Here is a 19,607-nt window from a genome sequence, read left to right as displayed (position 1 = left end):
CAAGTGCATCAAGACAAGGGTGGGGATAGGGCAGTAAAACAGCTGCAGTAGGAGAAAATATTCCACAGTTGGCTGTGGCACCAATCATAACCCGACACACAGGGAGACATGTTGCTTCCTGACTGCCATTCACATCACATGCAGCCCTGTACATGGTGGATCACAGACCCTCCAACAGGTCCTACTGGATGACCAAATGACGAAAGCAATGAGGGGGAGGACATGGGTAGTATAACTAGAAGTTGAACACTGGCTTTCCCAACTGGAAGAGGAGAAATATTTTTTAAAACAACTGGATTTGAGAGAAACAGGAATTTTTTTTGTTTGGAGAGTTGATGTTGAGACTATCCCAGAACCTGATTAGCACCCTCAGCCAGATTTCTAGTTAAAACTTCAAGCAACTTTAACTCAGCAAGAATATATAGTTGGGACAATCGGTGACTTTTCCAACAGTACACCACGGGACTCCCGTTCTTGTCCATTCAGCCATCGCCAGTTGTGATAAACCAGGATAGCAACTATAGCAGACACAGCAAACAGGCTGCGTTTTTGTATCGCCTTTAGCACAGTAAAACAGCAACCCCCCCCCACACCCCGGAATAACGCACAGGAGCATTATCAAAAGATTGCTTTATAAAAAGGAGTTTTGCACCATAAACAAAATAGGGCAAAGTGCAGCAGTGTGTTTTATAGAAGAGCTGCCATGCAAGGGCAGAGGAAGTGGGTTGGTACAAGAGTATCAAAAGGGTGCGTGTGAACAAATTAAAGATACCAGACAGCAGAGGCAAAAGGAGAGCACAGAAAGTGGGTTGGCAGAATAGCAAAAGGTGCATGTGGGCTAACAAGCCAGGATGGAATGAAATTACCAAGTGACTCAAAAGGATAAGAATGGGATTCATAAGGATTATAAAGAAACTTTTAAGGAAGTAAAAATCAAGTCAGGTTGTGCGACTCACCACCCAAAACTGTGACTCAATCCCCATTCAAAACAAACCAGCCACATTAGCAACCCTAGGAACATTATTTACCTCACATCATTACCAGCAATAACTTGGAACCTATTCGTCAACATTTGATTCTGTGAAAAAGACTTGTGCTTTTGTAATGTTACGATGCAGCAATAATGGAGACCTGGCTCTAAAAATAAAAGGCAGGACTGAATATTCCGGCATGCAAGATGCTCAGGACAGTGCCAGTATTGATTAGCGATAGCACCACAGTACTGGCTGGGCGGGTGGGAGAGAGAGAGGGAAGGATGTCCTGGAGGTGTCGAGGACAGAATCTGTTTGCATAAACTGGGCTGACTGGATTGTTCTGCAGAAACAAGTCCCTCAGTAGAACCTGGAAAGACTCCAGCAATGGAGAAAATTTAGTTACAAGGTTATTTACAGAAAGTTGGGGTTGTTCTCCTTGGAACAAAAAAGGAGATAGAGGGAGATTCGATAAGAGGTGTACAAAGTCAAGATTGTATAAACAGAGAAAAGTGGGTCCCATTAGCAGATTATACAAGGACATTGTTTTGGGCAAGAGTACAGGGGTAATGTGAAGAACAATTGTTTTCTTTAAAATCACCACAATCATTTTTTTAAGTTTATTTATTAGTCACAAGCAAGACTTACATTAACACAACAATGAAGTTACTGTGAAATTTCCCCTAATGAACAGGGACTATAGGGCCCATGAGAGGAAAAACAGATAATCAATGATTTCAGAAGGAAATTAGATGTGCACTTGAGGGAAATAGACTTGTAGAGCCAAAGGAATGAAGCAGGGGAATGGGACTGACTGGATTGTTCTGCAGAGAGGTGGCATGGCCTTAAGGTCATAAGTAGGAACAGAAGTAGGCCATGTGGCCCATCAAGTCTGCTCTGCCATTCAATTAGATCATGATTGATCTGAAATGATAATGTTCAACTCCACTTTCCCACCTTGTCCCCATAACTCTGGATTCCCTTACTGATTAAAAGTCTGTTTTATCTCAACCTTGAACATACTTAATAAGCCAGCCTCCACAGCTCTCAGCGGTAAAGAATTTCACAGATTCACTAGCCCGCGCCCCACCTGAGAGAAGAAATTCCTCCTCATCCATGTCTTAAATGGGTGACCCCTTACTGAGATTATGCCCTCCGGTCCTAGACTGTCCCACAAGGGGAAAACAACCTCTCACTATCTATAGCCCTCAGAGTCCTATATTTCTCAATAAGGTCACCTTTTATTCTAAACTCCGAAGGGTACAGCCCAACCTACTCAACTTTTCCTCATAAGAAAATCTTTCCATACCTGGGAACCTTCTCTGGATTGCCTCCAATGCCAGGCCCGGATATCTTTCCTTAGACATTCCTTTTGAGTAATAAATGATTGTATGAAATAATTATGCATTTTACACAATGTACAAACCATGCAGGCTTGGACTGAGACAAATGAATTCATAGGGTTTGGTGAAGTTGAGTGGAAGCTGCATGTGGTGCATTAACATCTGCACAGGCCAGAGGGGCTAAATGGCCTGATTCAGTGCTGTACATCCGATGGAATTTGTCTTCAGCTGACACCACCTGAGTCTCCAATATTATACACCTCCTGGTCACAATACAACTCTCATTCCCTTGTGAATACTGTGTCAATTCACATGAAGCTCTTGGTTCTTGCCAGTTACAATTTTATATAGCACCTTTACTGATCACAGAATACCTGTAGTGCAGGAGGCCATTCGGCCTATCGAGTCTGCACCGACCACAATCCCATTCAGACCCCATCCCCATAACTCCATGCACCCTAGCTAGCCCTCTGACACTAAGGAGCAATTTAGCATGGCCAATCCACCTAACTCATGCATCTTTGGAGTGTGGGAGGAAACTGGACCACCCGGAGGAAACCCACGCAGACATGGGGAGAACGTGCAAACTCCACATAGGATCTCAAGGCTCTTCACAGGAACAATATGGAACTAATGAGGGTGAGCCATATTAGGTCAGGTGACAAAAGGCTTAGTCAAATGATCAGTTTAAGGAGTGTCTTAAAAGAGGAAAGTGAATTAGTCAGAGTGGTGTAGGGAGAGAATTCCAGAGCAGGGTAATTGAAGGCACAAGCATCATTTATAGAGCAATTATAATTTGATTTATGGTATACAGTGAAAATTGTTTCTTGTGCGCTATACAAACTAAGCTTACTGTTCATAGAGAAGGAAACGAGAGAATGTGTTACAGTCATAGCTAAGGTGTAGAGAAAGATCAGCTTAGTGCGATTGATTTGGGATGCCCATGAGGTCAGAATTACATGGCTGCAGATATTGGGAGGGTAACGGGGTTAGAGGAGATTACACACTTAGGGAGGGCCTGAGGCCATAGACAGATTTAAAAAAGATAGATGAAATGTTAAAAATGAAGATGCTGCTGGATCAAGAGCCAGTGTAGGTCAGCAAGTATACAGGAGTTAGGAAAACGGTGTACATTTTGGATGACCAGATATCTGGTGGGTAGAACATTTGGGAGTGCATTGGAATAGTCACAGTATTAATAAGGGGGTCAGCAGATGAGCTGAGGCAGCGACAATGATGGGTGATCTTACACAGATGAAACAGGCTGGATATGTAGTTGAAAGCTTGTCACAGGGACAAATATGACACCTGGATTGTGAATAATAGGAGGAGGCAGAGAGTGGGGGTCAACGGGTGCTATTCGGATTGGCGGATGGTGACTAGTGGAGTGCCCCAGGGGTCGGTGCTGGGGCCTCAGCTTTTTACCATTTATATAGATGATCTGGAGGAGGGAACCGAGTGTAGGGTGTCGAAATTTGCTGATGACACCAAGATTGGGGGAACGGCAAATTGCGCGGAGGGTGTGGAGAGTCTGCAGAAGGATCTAGATAGGCTGGGCGAATGGGCCTAGAAATGGCAAATGGAATTTAATGTTGGTAAGTGTGAGGTGGTCCACTTTGGTAGGAATAATGGTAGGAAGGACTATTACTTACGTGGCGAAAAACTGCAGCAGGCGACGGTGCAGAGGGACCTCGGGGTCCTTGTGCATGAGTCGCAAAAACCCAGCTTGCAGGTGCAGCAGGTAGTCAGGAAGGCAAATGGGATGCTGGCCTTCATAGCGAGGGGGATTGAATATAAAAGTAGGGAGGTCTTGCTGCAGCTGTATATGGCATTGGTGAGGCCGCAGCTGGAGTACTGTGTGCAGTTTTGGGCGCCGCACCTGCGCAAAGATATTTTGGCCTTGGAGGGAGTGCAGAGGAGGTTTACTAGGCTGATACCGGAGCTGAGGGGGTTGAGCTATGAGAGGCTGAATAAACTAGGCTTGTACTCGTTAGAGTTTAGAAGAATGAGGGGAGATCTCATTGAGACGTATAAGATGATGAATGGGATGGATAGGATAGAGGTGGAGAGACTCTTCCCGCTCAAAAAAGACAGTAGGACTAGGGGGCACAGCCTCAAGATAAAGGGGGGGCGGTTTAGAACGGAGTTGAGGAGGAACTTCTTCACTCAAAGGGTGGTGAATCTCTGGAATTCTCTGCCCGTTGAAGTGGTGGAGGCTGCCTCGCTAAATATTTTTAAGACGCGGGTTGATGGGTTTTTGATAAAAGCGGGGATTAAGGGTTATGGGGAGAGGGCGGGAAAGTGGAACTGAGCCACGACAGATCAGCCATGATCTTATTGAATGGCGGGGCAGGCTCGAAGGGCTAGATGGCCTACTCCTGCTCCTATTTCTTATGTTCTTATAATCTTCTCTGCCACTGAGACAGTGGGACACACTATGGTGAATAAAGCTAAATATGAGACTTCCAATGCAATTATTCCCTTGGCTATTTCCAAACTTTCCAATAGCCCGATGATCAGATAAACTCTCTGAGCTAAAACCAATCTCAGACTTTTTAAAAATTTTATTTATTAGTCACAAGTAAGGCTTACATTAACACTGCAACGAAGTCAGTGTGAAATTCCCCTAGTCGCCACACTACAGCACCTGTTCGGGTCAATGCACCTAACCAGCACGTCTTTCAGACTGTGGGAGGAAACCCACACAGACATGGAGAGAATGTGCAAACTCCACAGACAGTGACCCAAGCCGGGAGTTGAACTCACACCTCTGGCACCATGAGGCAGCAGCGCTAATCACTGTGCCGCCCTCGCACTGTGCCGACAAGTGCCATGGTTACTATTTCAGATCACCAACTAGAAATTCTGCAGCTCCAGACTCCTCACAGCCTTTCCACCACTTGCAAGGCACAAGTCAGAAATGTGACAGCATACCCTCCACTGGGCCATGCATTTCATTTACTAGCCCAACTATCCACACCCTCCACTATCATAGCTGTGATCTACAGCATTTTTAAAAATGCGTTTGCGGGATGCGTGTGTCATTGACATAGCCAGTAACTATTACCATCTCCAATTCCCTGTGAAAGTAGGTGTGAACCTCTTTCTCAGGGTAGGCTGGAGTTGATGTGGCGGAGGTGTATGCCAGTATGAAGCACTCACCTGTCAATGAACTCAGCATGTGTATCTGAACTGTTAGAAGTTCAGGAAGGTTGCAATTGATTCAAGTTCTAATGAACGTCTACCTAATATATTACACACACTAGACATTGCATATGCAAAGTATTGGATATTCAATTTAAAATACTATTGCACCTTCCACAAAGACTATTCTTGAATAATTAGAATTCCAGCAATATGAAGACAAGGGCACTTTATATTCGCAGTAGCGTGTTCTACAATTCATTAGAAGCATGACTCACAGAATCACAATGACATTCTTCAGCTATGAACTATAAACCGAATATTGATTCTCCGCATCGCCACATTCCTCGAAAAAACACAATTCCTTGCCGGGAAGGTCGGGGTGGGACCATGTAATCTGGTCATAGGTCTCTCCATTCACTGCCCAGAAAGAAAAGTTACTCCCCTCCTTGCTAAGTATATCAGCTCTCCACATCGAGCCCCACGATACAGCCTCTTATTCTTCATTACCTTGTTGCCTTCCTCAGCTGGATGGCCTACTCCTGCTCCTATTTCTTATGTTCTTATGAATGTGGTGGGTCTGAAGGTTTAGATAGGCTGGTTAGTTACCTCATGGGCAGATACTAACGGAATACTGCTCTGATTTAGAGTATCAGTGAACTTGCATTATAATGTCTTTTCCGACCACAGAACACCCTGACACACTTTGTTCCAGACGCTCGTGTAAAGCCAGAGACGTTTTATTACATTAAATTCAAGCTGCTATCACTGACAGTCTATTGAGCACGCCTGCAGTATAATTACCCTACTGCAGGAAATATGGTTTATGCACAGCAAGCTCCCACAAACAGCAGCACAGCCAGGCTCCGTTTGAATGCGCGACTTAAAGGATAAATATTGTCCAGGACACAAATTAAGTCCCTGCTCCTGTTCCATTTGTTTTTTTTTAGAAACAGGGCTACCTGGTTTACAGCCTCAGCAACATCTCTGACAGTGCAGTGCCACCTCAGTACTACAGCATCAGATTTTGTCATCACGCTATAGTGGAAATTCTTAAACAGGAGGTGCACGTGGACTCACTGCACAAAGGTGGCCCACAACAACAAAAACCTGCCTTTTTATTTCTTTATTCTTTCATGGAACATCAATGTCACCAGCAGACTGTGCCCACCCCCCCCCCCCTCAATTGCCCTTAAACTGAGTGGCTTGCCACACCATTGCAGAGGGCAGTTAAGAGTGAACCACATTGCTGTTGGTCTGGAGGCACACACAGGCCACCTAATCTGCACATCTTTGGACTGTGGGAGGAAACCGCGGCATCCGGAGGAAACCAACACAGACGCTGGGAGAATATGCAGAACTCCACGCGGACAGTCACCCAAGACTGGAATTGAACCCGGGTCCCTGGCGCGATAACCAGCACTGCTAACCACTCTGCCATCATACTGCCAGATGTTGCTGGTGTGGTTGGCATTTATTATCCATACCTTATTGTCCTAAAATGGTAGTGGGTTGCCTGTTTGAATTATTGGAGTCAGTGGTGTTGGTATGACGGAACGAGTTGCTAATTCTCTTTGGAAGGCCATCAAGATCAGAGCATGTTGGTGTATGTATTAATCTGGTAAACCAGGCAGGTTTCCTATCCTAAAGGAGATTAATGAACCTGATGGATTTTTGTAACAATGGTTTCGTGGTCATCATTAGATTTTTCATTGTGGAGGGATTTGAACTCATGTCAGCAGGCCCGAGGCTCTGGATCACTATTCCATTGACATCACAATCGCCTGGCCAAGAGGACCCTCAAACAAGTCACATGGCAATGAAGGGGATGGATTAGTTCACCAGTGTGCTACAAGACATCACCGCCCCACATTGGGCAACGTAGTAGACAGCCTGAAAGAAACAAACCAGCTGGTATCTTCAGAAATTACCACAAAGCTGTTCATTCTCAAAAATCCAACTGGTTCACTAATATCAATAGGGTAGGAAACCTGCCAGGCTTACCGGATTAATACATAACACCAACATGCTCCAATCTTAATTGCCTTCCAAAGAGAACTAGCAACTCATTCCGTCATACTAACACTGCTGACTCCAACAACTCAGTAAAAAGTCTGACAACACCAGGTTTTAGTCCAACCGATTTATTTGATAGTAAACGCACAAGCTTTCGGGTTAGTCCCTTCGTCAGGTGAATGGAGAGTTCTGGCCTCAGACAGAGCATATAAAGCACAGACAGTTTACAGATTGCTGATTAGAATGCGAATCTTTACACCTAACCTGCTGTTCAAGTCTTGAAGTGGCCAACAATGTGAGTGGAAGGAGCACTGATCACAGGTTAAAGAGATGTGTATTGTCTCCAGACAGTACAGTGAGTGAGGTTTTGCAAACCAAGGCAAGTGTTGGGGGTTACAGATAGTGCGACATGAACCCAAGATCCTTGTTGAGACCGTCCTCATGTGTGGGGAACTTGGCTATCAGTCTCTGCTCAGCGACTCTGCGCTGTCGTGTGTCGTGAAGGCCGCCTTGGAGAATGCTTACCCGAAGGTCAGAGGCTGAATGCCCGTGACCACTGAAGTGTTCGCCAACAGGAAGGGAACAGTCTTGCCTGGTGATTGTCGAGCGATGTTCATTCATCCATTGTCGTAGCGTCTTGGGTTCATGTCGCACTATCTGTAACCCCCAACACTTGCCTCGGTTTGCAAAACCTCTCTTACTGTACCGTCTGGAGACAATACACATCTCTTTAACCTGTGATCAGCGCTCCTTCCACACACATTGTCGGCCACTTCAAGACTTGAACAGCAAGTTAGGTGTAAAGATTCGCATTCTAATCAGCAATCTGTAAACTGTCTGTGCTTTATATGCTCTGTCTGAGACCAGAACTCTCCATTCACCTGACGAAGGGACTAACCCGAAAGCTTGTGCGTTTACTATCAAATAAATCGGTTGGACTAAAACCTGGTGTTGTCAGACTTTTTACTGTGTTTACCCCAGTCCAACGCCGGCACATCCACATCCAACAACTCAAACAGGCAACCCACTACCATTTTAGGACAACGAGGGATGGATAATAAAAGCCAACCACACCAGCAACATCTGGCAGCATGATGGCAGAGTGGTTAGCAGTGCTGGTTAATTGCGCCAGGGACCCAGGTTCAATTCCAGCCTTGGGTGACTGTCCGCGTGGAGTTTTTGCATGTTCTCCCAGTGTCTGCGTTGGTTTCCTCTGGGTGCTGCAGTTTCCTCCCACAGTCCAAAGACGCGCAGGTTAGGTGGATTGGCCACGCTAAATTGCCCCTTAGTATCAGGGGGATTAGCAGGGTAAATATGTAGTATTACGGGGACAGGACAGACTCAATGGGCTGAATGACGACTTCTGCATTGCTGATTCTAGCATCTACTTCACAGTGGGGGAAATGAATACCTCCCCTCATTTCAGATTTTAATCATTTCAAGTACACAACATACCAGTATTAAATACAGTGGGCCAATTACACCTGGCTCTGTCCCAGAGCTGTTCATTCATTCACTGAGACAGCCATCACACATCACTCTTAGTTTCAAGTTCAACTAGTTTTCAGTTCCAGTGGATGCTTGAAGCCACTGAACTACCCAATCCAACACCATATATTTAACACACACTGCAGCAGGCAGAGTCGCAGAGGGAGACAATTTGACAGCACAGAGAGAGACTATTCAGCCCATTCACTCCATGCTGGCTCCGCAGAGTCATCCAGACAGTCCACTCCCCATATTTATTTCAAGTCTCTACCCAATTTCCTATTCAAATCATCCAATGGTTTCTGCTTCCAACACCCTTGTGGGCAGTGAGTTCCGGGGCATTATCAGCCAGGGTAAAAGATTTCCTCCTCACATCTTGCCCAAAATCTTCAATCTGTCTAATCTCTGCACCATCAAGAAATGAGAAATGCTTTTCCTCATCTACCTTATCAAAGCTAGTCATCATCTAACAAATCTCCCCAAAAGTGCCTTTGCTCCAAGGAGAGTCCCAGCTTTTCCAACCCTCTTGAAACTTGCCCCTGCGATGACCACCCATGCAGTCCGCAACTCCTCAGCTATCCACAATCCTTGGAACCATCCTGTACGGGTTTCCACCAGGTGCTCTGGTTTCCTCCCATAGTCCAAAGATATGTGTCTTAGACTGACTGGCCATGCTGACCAGGGTACTAATAGAAATGGCAGAAGTAATGGCAAATGCATTCGTTGTAATTTATCAAAATTCGCTGGACTCTGGGGAGGTGCCAGCTGATTGGAAAACAGCTAATGTAACGCCACTGTTTGAAAAAGGAGATAGACAAAAAGGCAGCTAACTACAGGCCGGTCAGCTTAACATCCGTAGTTGGGAAAACGCTGGAATCGCTCACTAAGGAATAGCAGGTCACCTAGAAAAGAATGGTTCAATCAAGTAAACGCAGCATGGATTCATGAAGGGAAAGTCATGTTTGACGAATTTACTGGAATTTTATGAGGATATAATGAGTGCGGTTGACAGAGGGGACCCGGTGGATGTGGTGTATTTAGATTTCCAGAAGGTACGCAATAAGGTGCCTCACAAAAGGTTGCTGCATAAAATAAAGGTACAAGAGTCGGGGGTAAAGTGTTAGCGTGGATTGAGGATTGGTTATCTAACAGAAAGCAGAGAGTCAGAATAAATGGGTGCTTTTCCGGTTGGCAGTGACTAGCGGCATGCCGCAGGGATTGGTGCTGGGGCCTTAACTGTGTACCATATACACAGACGATCTGGAGGAGGCGACTGAGTGTAGGGTAACAAAGTCTGCAGATGACACAAAGATGAGTGGGAAAGCAAATTGCGTGGAGGACACAGAAAGTCTGCAGAGAGATTTGGATAGGCTAAGTGAATGGGCAAGGATCTGGCAGATGGAGTATAATGTTGGTAAGTGTGAGGTTATCCACTTTGGAAGGAATAATAGTAAAATGGACCATTACTTAAACAGTGAAAAATTACAACATGCTACTGTGCAGAGGGACCTGGAGGTCCTTGTGCATGAATCACAAAAACTCAGTTTGCAGGTGATCAAGGAGGCAGATGGAACGTTGGCCTTTATCGCAGGGGGGATGGAATACAAAAGCAGGGAGGTCTTGCTGCGACTGTACAGGGTACTGGTGAGGCCGCAGCTGGAGTACTGTGTGCAATTTTGGTCCCCTTATTTAAGAAAGGATATATTGGCCTTGGAGCGAGTGCAGAGAAGGTTCACCATTGATTCCGGCGATGAGGGGGTTAGCTTATGAGGAGAGATTGAGTAGACTGGGCCTGTACTCATTGGAGTATAGAAGGTTGAGGAGAGATCTTATAGAGACATATATGATAATGAAGGGGCTAGACAGGGTAGAAGCAGCGAGGTTATTTCCACTTAGAACGGAAACAAGAACTAGGGGGCACAGCCTCAAAATAAGGGGAAGTCAATTTAGAACGGAGTTAAGGAGGAACTTCTTCTCCCAGAGGTTAGTGAATCTTTGGAATTCGCTGCCCATTGAAGCAGTGGAGGCTACCTCATTAAACGTGTTTAAGCCACAGATAGATTTTTAACCAGTAAGGGAAACCAATGGGGAGCAGGCGGGTAAGTGGAACTGAACCACTATCAGATCAGCCATGATTTTATTGAGTGGCGGGGCAGGCTCAAGGGGCTAGATGGCCTACTCCTGCTCCTATTTCTTCTGCTAAATTGCACCCTTTGCGTCAGGGGCTGTTAGCAGCATGAAATGCATGAGGTTACAGGAATAGGGCCTGGGTTGGATTGTGATCTGTGCAGACCCAATGGGCTGAATGGCCTCCTTCAGCAATGTAGGAATTCCACAAACTACTCCACAAAAGCTCCTCTGCACCCTCTCAAGGATCCTCACATCTTTCCTGTGACGTAAAATTTAATTTGCCACTAGTCTGCCCATTCTGCTAACCAGCCTGTGTCCTGTTGCAAGTGATTCGTATCATCCTCACCGTTTGTCACTCCTCGAAGTTTGAGATGATTGGCATATTTTAGTCTGTATCCCAAAATCCAGCTCCTTTTGCTATATTATTTGTACACATCTACCATACCAGCAACATCTGGCAGTACGACGGCAGAGTGGTTAGCACCGTTGCCTCACAGCGCCAGGGACCCGGGTTCAATTCCAGCCCCAGTCACTGTCCGTGTGGAGTTCTGTATGTTCTCCCCACGGTTCCTCCAGGTGTTCCAGTTTCCTCCCATAGTCCAAAGATGTGCAGGTTAGGTGGACTGGCCATGCTAAATTGCCCCCCTTAAGTATCAGGAGGATTAGGAGGGTAAATATATAGGGTTATGGGAAGAGAGCCTGGGTGGGACTGTGGTCGGTGCAGACTCGATAGGCTGAATGGCCTCCCTCTGCACTGTTTCTTTCACTGTTTTCTGTCCTGCAACCAATTTTCATCCAACTGGACACTAACACGATATTCTATGGCCCAGCTGTAATGATTTCTGGAGGATGAAGGCTGTGCAGGTAACTGAATGAAATCAGAGTCTAATTTAGATATATTAGGAGGTTGTTACATTGTAAAACAAACACTACGGAAAATCTCATGATATCAAAGCTAGTCGGAAATCCCCAAACCTCTTACACAGTCTGAGCTCTATATAAATTGGAAACAATCACAGCCACTATCACTCATCACCTTTTCCAGGGAGTGTAATCAGTCCCTGCGAGAGCCATCCAAATTCGACCACAACAAGTGAAGAAATGGAATCATAGAATCCTTACAGTGTAGGATGAGGCTATTCACCCCTGCGAGCCTGCACCGACAACAATCTCACCCAGGCCACATCCCTGTATTTATCCAGCTAATCCCCCTGACACCTGGCAATCTAGCACGGCCAATCAATCTAACCCGCACTTTGGGCTGTGGGAGGAAACTGGAGCACCCGGAGGAAACCCACACAGACACGTGGAGAATGTGCAAATTTCGCAGAGGTCTGAGACTAGAATTGAACCCGGGTCCTTGGCACCGTGAGGCAGCACCATGCCATCCGTGAAACTAACAAGAATTTGGGGACCGGAAAGGTCTTGATCCATTTCTGCCGGAGTCAGCTATCCGACCTGATTCCACTCCCACAACGTGGATGATTAAAGTCCATTTATTAGTCACAAGTAGGTTTACATTCACACTGCAAGTTACTGTGAAAATCCCCTCGTCGCCACACTCTGGCACCTGTTTGGGTACACTGAGGGAAACCAGAGCACCCAGCAGGAAACCCATGCAGACACAGGGAGCACGTGCAGACTCCGCTCAGACTGACCCAAGCCCAACCTTTGAGCAAGTTGAGTTTCTAATTATATGCTCTTAGATATCTTGTGATTTGTTAACACGTCAACGCTAAAATTGTCGAAAAGATATTTAAAGCTTTTTATAAAAAAAAAGCCGCGCACAAATCTGTAAGAGGATTTAAAAATCCCCCACCACCTCCCCAAAAGTAGTTCTATTCTTCAACACCATTGAACCACAGCTAAATTTAGGTTTTCATTTCCGTTTTAAGAACTCGAGCAATCTAATGCAAAAATTGTCCCAAAGGTTCACTCCAGTTGAAAAGCTGGAAGTCGCCTGAACTGTGTACACGACTAATAGCAAGACACACCGAAATGTCCCTTTAAAACAAAACCACCGACACAAACACGAGGCTTATTCCCACCGACAAACTTGGGCTCATTCTCCGCCGGCTTTCAACTTGCACAAGGCAGGCAAGAGTTGCACGAATTCAGCTTTCACTCTTACCCCACCCCCCAGCCGCTCTAGCCTGTCTCTATCTGCATTGCAGGGCCTCAAGCAGCGACGGTGAATCAATGGGCGGGTTAAAAAAAAAAGTTCACGGCTCACCCTCACCCCCGCTCCTTCCACTCGCGGGAGGGGGAAGACAGGTCACACCACCAGCGGCTCCGAACCCAAATCTCCCCCGGGTTTCTAAGCGGACGCTTTGGCGATCGTTTACTCGGGGGCAGGAGAGAAGGGGTGGCGACTTGTGTCACCACCCCCCCCCCTCCTTCCGTCCGCCCTCGGGCGGGGGGAGAGAAGCTGTTGCCCCCGTTCCAAATGGAACGCACACCCGATACCCAACGTTCCAAATGGAACGCACACCCGATACCCAACGTTCCAAATGGAACGCACACCCGATACCCAACGTTCCAAATGGAACACAATGTATCAAAACTGGCAATGTGAATTTCACCTCCCCACACACACAGAACTTCAAGTCTATCACTCTCGCTCTGGACCCCTCCCCTCACACACACACACACACAGCCAAGCTACCCTGCTGTACTCTCTCACTCCCCCGAAACAGCTAAGCTTCTCTCCCCCCCCTCCCCCGCAAACAGCCAAGCTCCCCTCCTGGCCTCTTCCCCTCCCCTTCGCTCCACGTTAAAATCCTTTCAGAAATGAATCGAAAGCGCTCACCCCGCAAACTCTCGCCCTGGCTGGGATTTCCTTCAACGAAAGAATTGCTCTGGGAGTCCTCCTCGCCTGACTGTCTGTCTGTCTGCCTGCCAGCCAGCCAGCAGTCTCTCTCCTTTCGCTGCTCTGGTGACTCCCTCCCTCTTTGTCGCTGGCGGTGGCTTGTAGTGGATAAGCAAACATTGAGTACGTGGGAAGCGAAACGAGCTGAGAGTGTCTGTCGGTTGCGGGGAGAGTGGGAGGTGGTTGGTGAGTAGTATTTTTTTAAAAGGGTGAGAGGAAAGGGCGGGTCAACTTGAAATCCATTCCCATAGCGGAACTGACCAGGGCGTTTATGTCAATTTCACCCAGCCATCTCCTTTCTATAGGGATCACTCCCCCCACCCCAGAAAAAAAATTAGGGTGCGTTAACTGTACGCCTGTGTTAACCCCTCATTTTAACCATCCCTTTAAAACTTTGATTATTTTCCCCAGCAACAAATCATAGCTTTTAAAAACAAATTAAGTCCACATGACTGTTCTCTTGACGTCAGCAGGTAACTGGCGTTTCCTGGATGAGTTTTTTAAAATTTTTTTTGTACCTCAGGGAATTTACCACCTTATTACGTCATGGTCATTCTACCTTTAAATTCCAGATGAAGCCCAACAGGGAAGTGGAGCGAGTACTCTTATCCCCTCCTCCCTTTTTACCAATGAGAATTTGACACAACTGTACAAGTCGACATTCCCAGCTCAATCTTTCGAGAAATTCTTCCTGAAATTTCCCTCGCCACGCGTGAGAGTGAGCCGGTGCCAATACATTTGGCAGTTCCTTCACCAGCAGGCAAATACAGGAGTGAACGAAATGTGACAAGAAAAAAAAAATGCTGGGAAATCTCAGCAGGTCTGACAGCCTCTTTGGAGCGAGGATGGAGCCAGGGTTTCGAGTCTGGGTAACCCCCTGGTAGCGACTTACAGCCTCTGCAAGTCATTATCTGACTGTAACGAATGCAGACTCTGGCGCTCTCACCGGTTCTGCCCTCCTGTTCTGTCCCTGGGTAATCGGCACCACGTGGGACCGTCATTTCTTCAGTGAAAGCAGTGTGTGGTCTCTGGACAGGTTCCAGCCGCAAAGCGTACGTTTCACAACTAAATTCTGCAAACTGCCTGGGTGGAAACACCTCAAACTATCCCTCTCCACCTCCTCCCCCGCGCCCACCCCCACACACATACACACACCCACCCCCCCATACACACACACATCAAACAATAGATATACTTAAAGAATGTAGTTTCACTTGGGAAGAGTATAAATTTTTTTATTCATTCGTGGGATGTGGCTAGTCCATTCTTGTTGCCCCTTGTGAAGATGGCTGGCTGTTATGGTAAGGTTATATAAGGCATTGGTGAGGCCGAATTTAGAGTATTGTGTACAGTTTTGGTCACCCAGTTACAGGAAGGATGTAAATAAGGTTGAAAGAGCGCAGAGAGGGTTCATAAGGATGTTGCGGGGACTTGAGAAGCTGAGTTACAGAGAGAGATTGAATAGGTTAGGACTTTATTCCCTGGACTGTAGAAGAATGAGGGGAGATTTGATAGAGGTGTATAAGATTTTGATGGGTATAGATAGAGTGAATGCAAGCAGACTTTTTCCACTGAGGCTAGGGGAGAAAAAAAACCAGAGGGCATGGGTTAAGGGTGAAAGGAGAAAAGTTTAAAGGGAATATTGGGGGGTGGGGGCTTCTTCACGCAGAGAGTGGTGGGAGTGTGGAATGAGCTGCCGGATAAAGTGGTAAATGCGGAGTCACTTTTAACATTTAAGAAAAGCTTGGACGGGCTCATGGATGAGAGGGGTGTGGAGGGATATGGTCTAAGTGCGGGTCAGTGGGACGAGGCAAAAAATGGTTGGGCACAGACAAGGAGGGCCAAAAGGCCTCTTTCTGAGCTGTAATTTTCTATGGTTCTATAGTGAGCCACCTTCTTCAGCCACTAAGATAGGGGCAAAATACTGCGGGTGCTAGAATCTGAAACAAAGTCAGAAAATTCTGGAAAATCTCAGCAGGTCTGACAGCATCTGTGGCGAGGGAATGGAGTAAGAAGTCTCACAACACCAGGTTAAAGTCCAATAAGAGAACTTGCCACTCACCTGACAAAGGAACAGCGTTTCCGAAAGCTTGTGGGTTTACTATCAAATAAACTGGTTGGTCTTTAACCTGCTGTTGTCAGACTTCTTACTGTGTTTACCCCAGTCCAACGCCGGCATCTCCACATCGAGAGAGAATGGGGCCAACGTTTTGAGTCTGGATGACGCCTCGCCAGAGCTGTCTTCGACCACTGCTGTCCGTGTGGTGTAGGTACACCTACAATGCTGTTAGGGAGGGAGTTCCAGGATTTTGACTCAGCAGTAGTGAAGGAACGGTGATATATTTCCAAGTCAGGATGGTGAGTGGCTTGGAGAGGAACTTGCAGGTGGTGGTGTTCCCATGTATCTGCTGTCCCTGTTCTTCTGGATGGTAGAAGTCACGGGTTTGGAAGGTGCTGCCTGGGGAACCTTACTGAGTTCCTGCAGTGCATCTTGTAGATAGGAACAAAGGACAGGAATGGCTTGTTCAGCCCATCGAGACTCCCCCACTATTCGATAAGATCATGCACTTGATATCCACATTATTGCTTTTTCCCCAGACTATCCTTTTACACCATTGGTATTAAGAAAGCTATCGAGCCCTGCTTTAAACATACGCAGTGACTGAGCTTCCACAGCCTTCTGGGATAGAGTATTCCAAAGGTTCACAACCCTCTGTGTAAACAAAATGTCTCCTCATCTCAGCCCTCAGTCCCTTATTTTGCAATTGTATCTAGCCCTATCTATTTAAGTATTTTGTAGCTTTCAGTGAGATCAGGTCTCATTCTTCCAAACTCTAGGCCCAGTCTGCCCTCACTCTCCATACAAGGCAGTCCCACCATGCTCAGAACGAGTCTGGTGAACATTCCTTGCACTCCCTCTATTACAATAGTATCATTTCTGAGGTAAAGGGGCAAAATCGTGCACACTACTTCAGGTGCAATCTAACCAAGGGCCTATCTAACTGAAACCTGTACTCAAATCCTCTTACGGTGAAGACCAACATACTGTTAGCCTTCCTAATTTCCTGCTGCACTTGCATATTAGCTTCCAGTGGTATTTGGACAAGGTCCCTTCATACATCCCACACTTGCTTATTTAGGAAATACTTTCAACATCTGTTCCTCTTACTAAGGTGGATTACCTAGCTTGCCAATACGAGAATGGCTATATTCAATCTACCATGTTCTTGCCCACTCACTAAGTCTGTCCAAAACCTCTTACAGCTTTACATCTTCCTCATCACACACATTTCCACCTAGCTTTGTGTCATCCATGAACTTGGAACTATTGCATTAGATCCCCACATCTCATTCCCCTACTTTCTCCGAACACTAAGGAAATTTGGCGTGTCCACTACAACTCTCACCAACTTTTAACCAAAAACATTTTCTGGTTGTGTCACTCCTGCCCTATCCAAAACCACAGGAAACTACAAAGAGTCTTTGTCTATACAAAAACAATACTTTTTACTGTCTATTAATCTATGTGACCATAATAAATCAAATCAAATCCAAATCATTGATTTATATAATGAACAGCTGGGGCCCAAGTACTGATCTCTGTGGCATCCACTAGTCACAGCTTGCCAATACGAGAATGATCCACTTTGATTTGCTTTATTATTGTCACTTATTAGTATACAGTGAAAAGTTTTTGTTTTGCGCACTATACCGACAGAGCATACCGTTCGTAGAGATGGAAAGGACGTGATGTGGAATGTAGCGTTACAGTCATAGCTAGGGTGCAGAGAAAGATCAGCTTAATATAAGGTAGGTCCATTCAAAAGTCTGTTGGCAGTGGGGAAGAAGCTGTTTTTGAGTTTATTCCTACTCTGTTTTCTGCCTGTTCACTAATTGTTAACCCTTACTAGTGTATTACATCCTATCCTAACAAGGACAGCAGACACATGGGAACACCGCCACTGCAGTGGTTCAAGTGGGCAGCTCACCACCACCTTTTTGAGGGCAATTAGGGATGGGCAATAAATGCTGGCACAGACAGCAATGCCCAGATCCTGCGAGAGAACTATTAAAAAGTGTTCAGAGTAGTGAAGAAAGTAAAGGAGAAATTGCTTCTAGCAGCTGAGCCGACACAGATTTCTATTCACTGGCAAAAGAACCAGAGGCAAAATGAGAATTAAACGACAAATTATACAGCATGTTATGAGGTCTGGAATGCACAGCTTGGTAGGGAAGTGGAAACTGGTTCAGTATAGGCTCTTTATTCACTTTCAAAATATTGGGGAGACAAATAAAACTCAAGCTATTTATTTACAAGTGGTACAGAATGAACGTGAAGGCTTGGGAAGTATTCGGTCAAATAAATCCTCGTGATCCAAGCTCCAATGTGTTTTATTTGATTTTGATTTGATTTATTATTGTCACATGTAGTGGTATACAGTGAAAGGTACTGTTTCTTGCGCGCTATACAAAGCATACCGTTCATAGGGAAGGGAAGGAGAGAGTGCAGAATATAGTGTTATAGTCATAGCTAGGGTGTAGAGAAAGATCAACTTAATGTGAGGTAGGTCCATTCAAAAGTCTGACAGCAGCAGGAGAGAAGCTGTTCTTGAGTCGGTTCATATGTGACTTCAGACTTCTGTATCTTTTTCTCGATGGAAGAAGGTGGAAGAGAGAACCTCCGGGGTGCATGGGGTTCTTAATTACGCTGGCTGCTTTGCCGAGGCAGCGGGAAGTGTAGACAGAGTAGGTCAAATGCAAGTTTAATACTCAGATCCCAATTGTATAATAACTATTCTGATCAGAATATAAATTCATACAGCCTATTTTTTGCAGACGCAAGCTGCTCAACCTTGGCCTCTGTAAATGGAGAGTCCCTGCCTCCCCTGTGCACTCTAACCTTAGAGGAGCTGGCCCTGATATTTTGTAGGGGTTTGTTTGTCTCCAATGCTGTGCACGCTCAGTTCTGGTCTTACATTCTTACCTTTTTGCAAACAACAAAGCAAAGAACTTGGAGACCGTTCCAATGAGTACTCAATGGCACATACATTGTCAACAAAAGAACAAAGAACAGCAAAGCACAGGAAACAGGCCCTTCGGCCCGCACTGCCCATTTTAACACACTCAGTGAGTGCCTTGTGCGAGACTTACGTCGCTCGTCAACGTTTTTGTCTACCTCTAGTGGAACTCCAGAATAAAGGGGGTGAAAATTTAGGGAACTGTATGTACGCCAGATTAAGGGAGATCCAATTAAGGGACAATTTATTGACGCCAATCAGCCTAAAAAGCACGTTTTTGGGATGTGGGAGGAAACTGGAACACCCGGAGAAAATCCACGCAAGCACGGGGAGAACGTGCAAACTCCCACAGACACCGACCTAAGCCAGAGATCTGACCCGGGTCCCTGTAACTGTACAGCTCATTGTCCCTTGGGGCAAGTTGAGTGGAGGAGCGCTTGTGGCTGGTGCAGTGCGGTAAGACATTGAATCTATTTTTGTTTTTTCACGGTTTTTTTACTGTTTGCGGGTACTTTAAAATAATAGGGAAGTAGGCCGTGGGGGTAAGCTGGGAAGGGTTTTTGTAGTATAAGTTTGTTCCATTTTATATCAATGATAATCATTGTCTGAGCCAACTAATTCCACATAG

At 45.9% G+C, this 19,607-nt stretch overlaps 1 protein-coding gene across 4 annotated transcripts in view; it reads right to left on the bottom strand.

Annotated features, from left to right (window-relative positions):
* LOC145355285 (GTPase KRas) overlaps positions 1-14,301 on the bottom strand; it is a 67,436-nt gene extending 53,135 nt beyond the window's left edge. The window contains exon 1 of one of the 4 annotated variants that reach the window (XM_080207193.1): positions 13,902-14,301. The gene's annotated coding sequence lies outside the window, so the exon portion shown is untranslated. Of the gene's footprint in view, positions 1-13,325; positions 13,474-13,901 lie in introns of those variants that run through there. The other 3 variants (XM_080207190.1, XM_080207191.1, XM_080207192.1) reach the window with 3 other exon arrangements.
* Between the last annotated feature and the right edge of the window lie 5,306 nt (positions 14,302-19,607).

The sequence above is a fragment of the Carcharhinus amblyrhynchos genome, chromosome 19 (genome assembly GCF_965287045.1).
Source record: "Carcharhinus amblyrhynchos chromosome 19, sCarAmb.v2.hapA, whole genome shotgun sequence".
NCBI classification, from domain to species: Eukaryota; Metazoa; Chordata; class Chondrichthyes; order Carcharhiniformes; family Carcharhinidae; genus Carcharhinus; species Carcharhinus amblyrhynchos.
The sequence above is the reverse complement of the archived record's forward strand: the minus strand, read 5'-3'. Positions and strand labels throughout refer to the sequence as shown.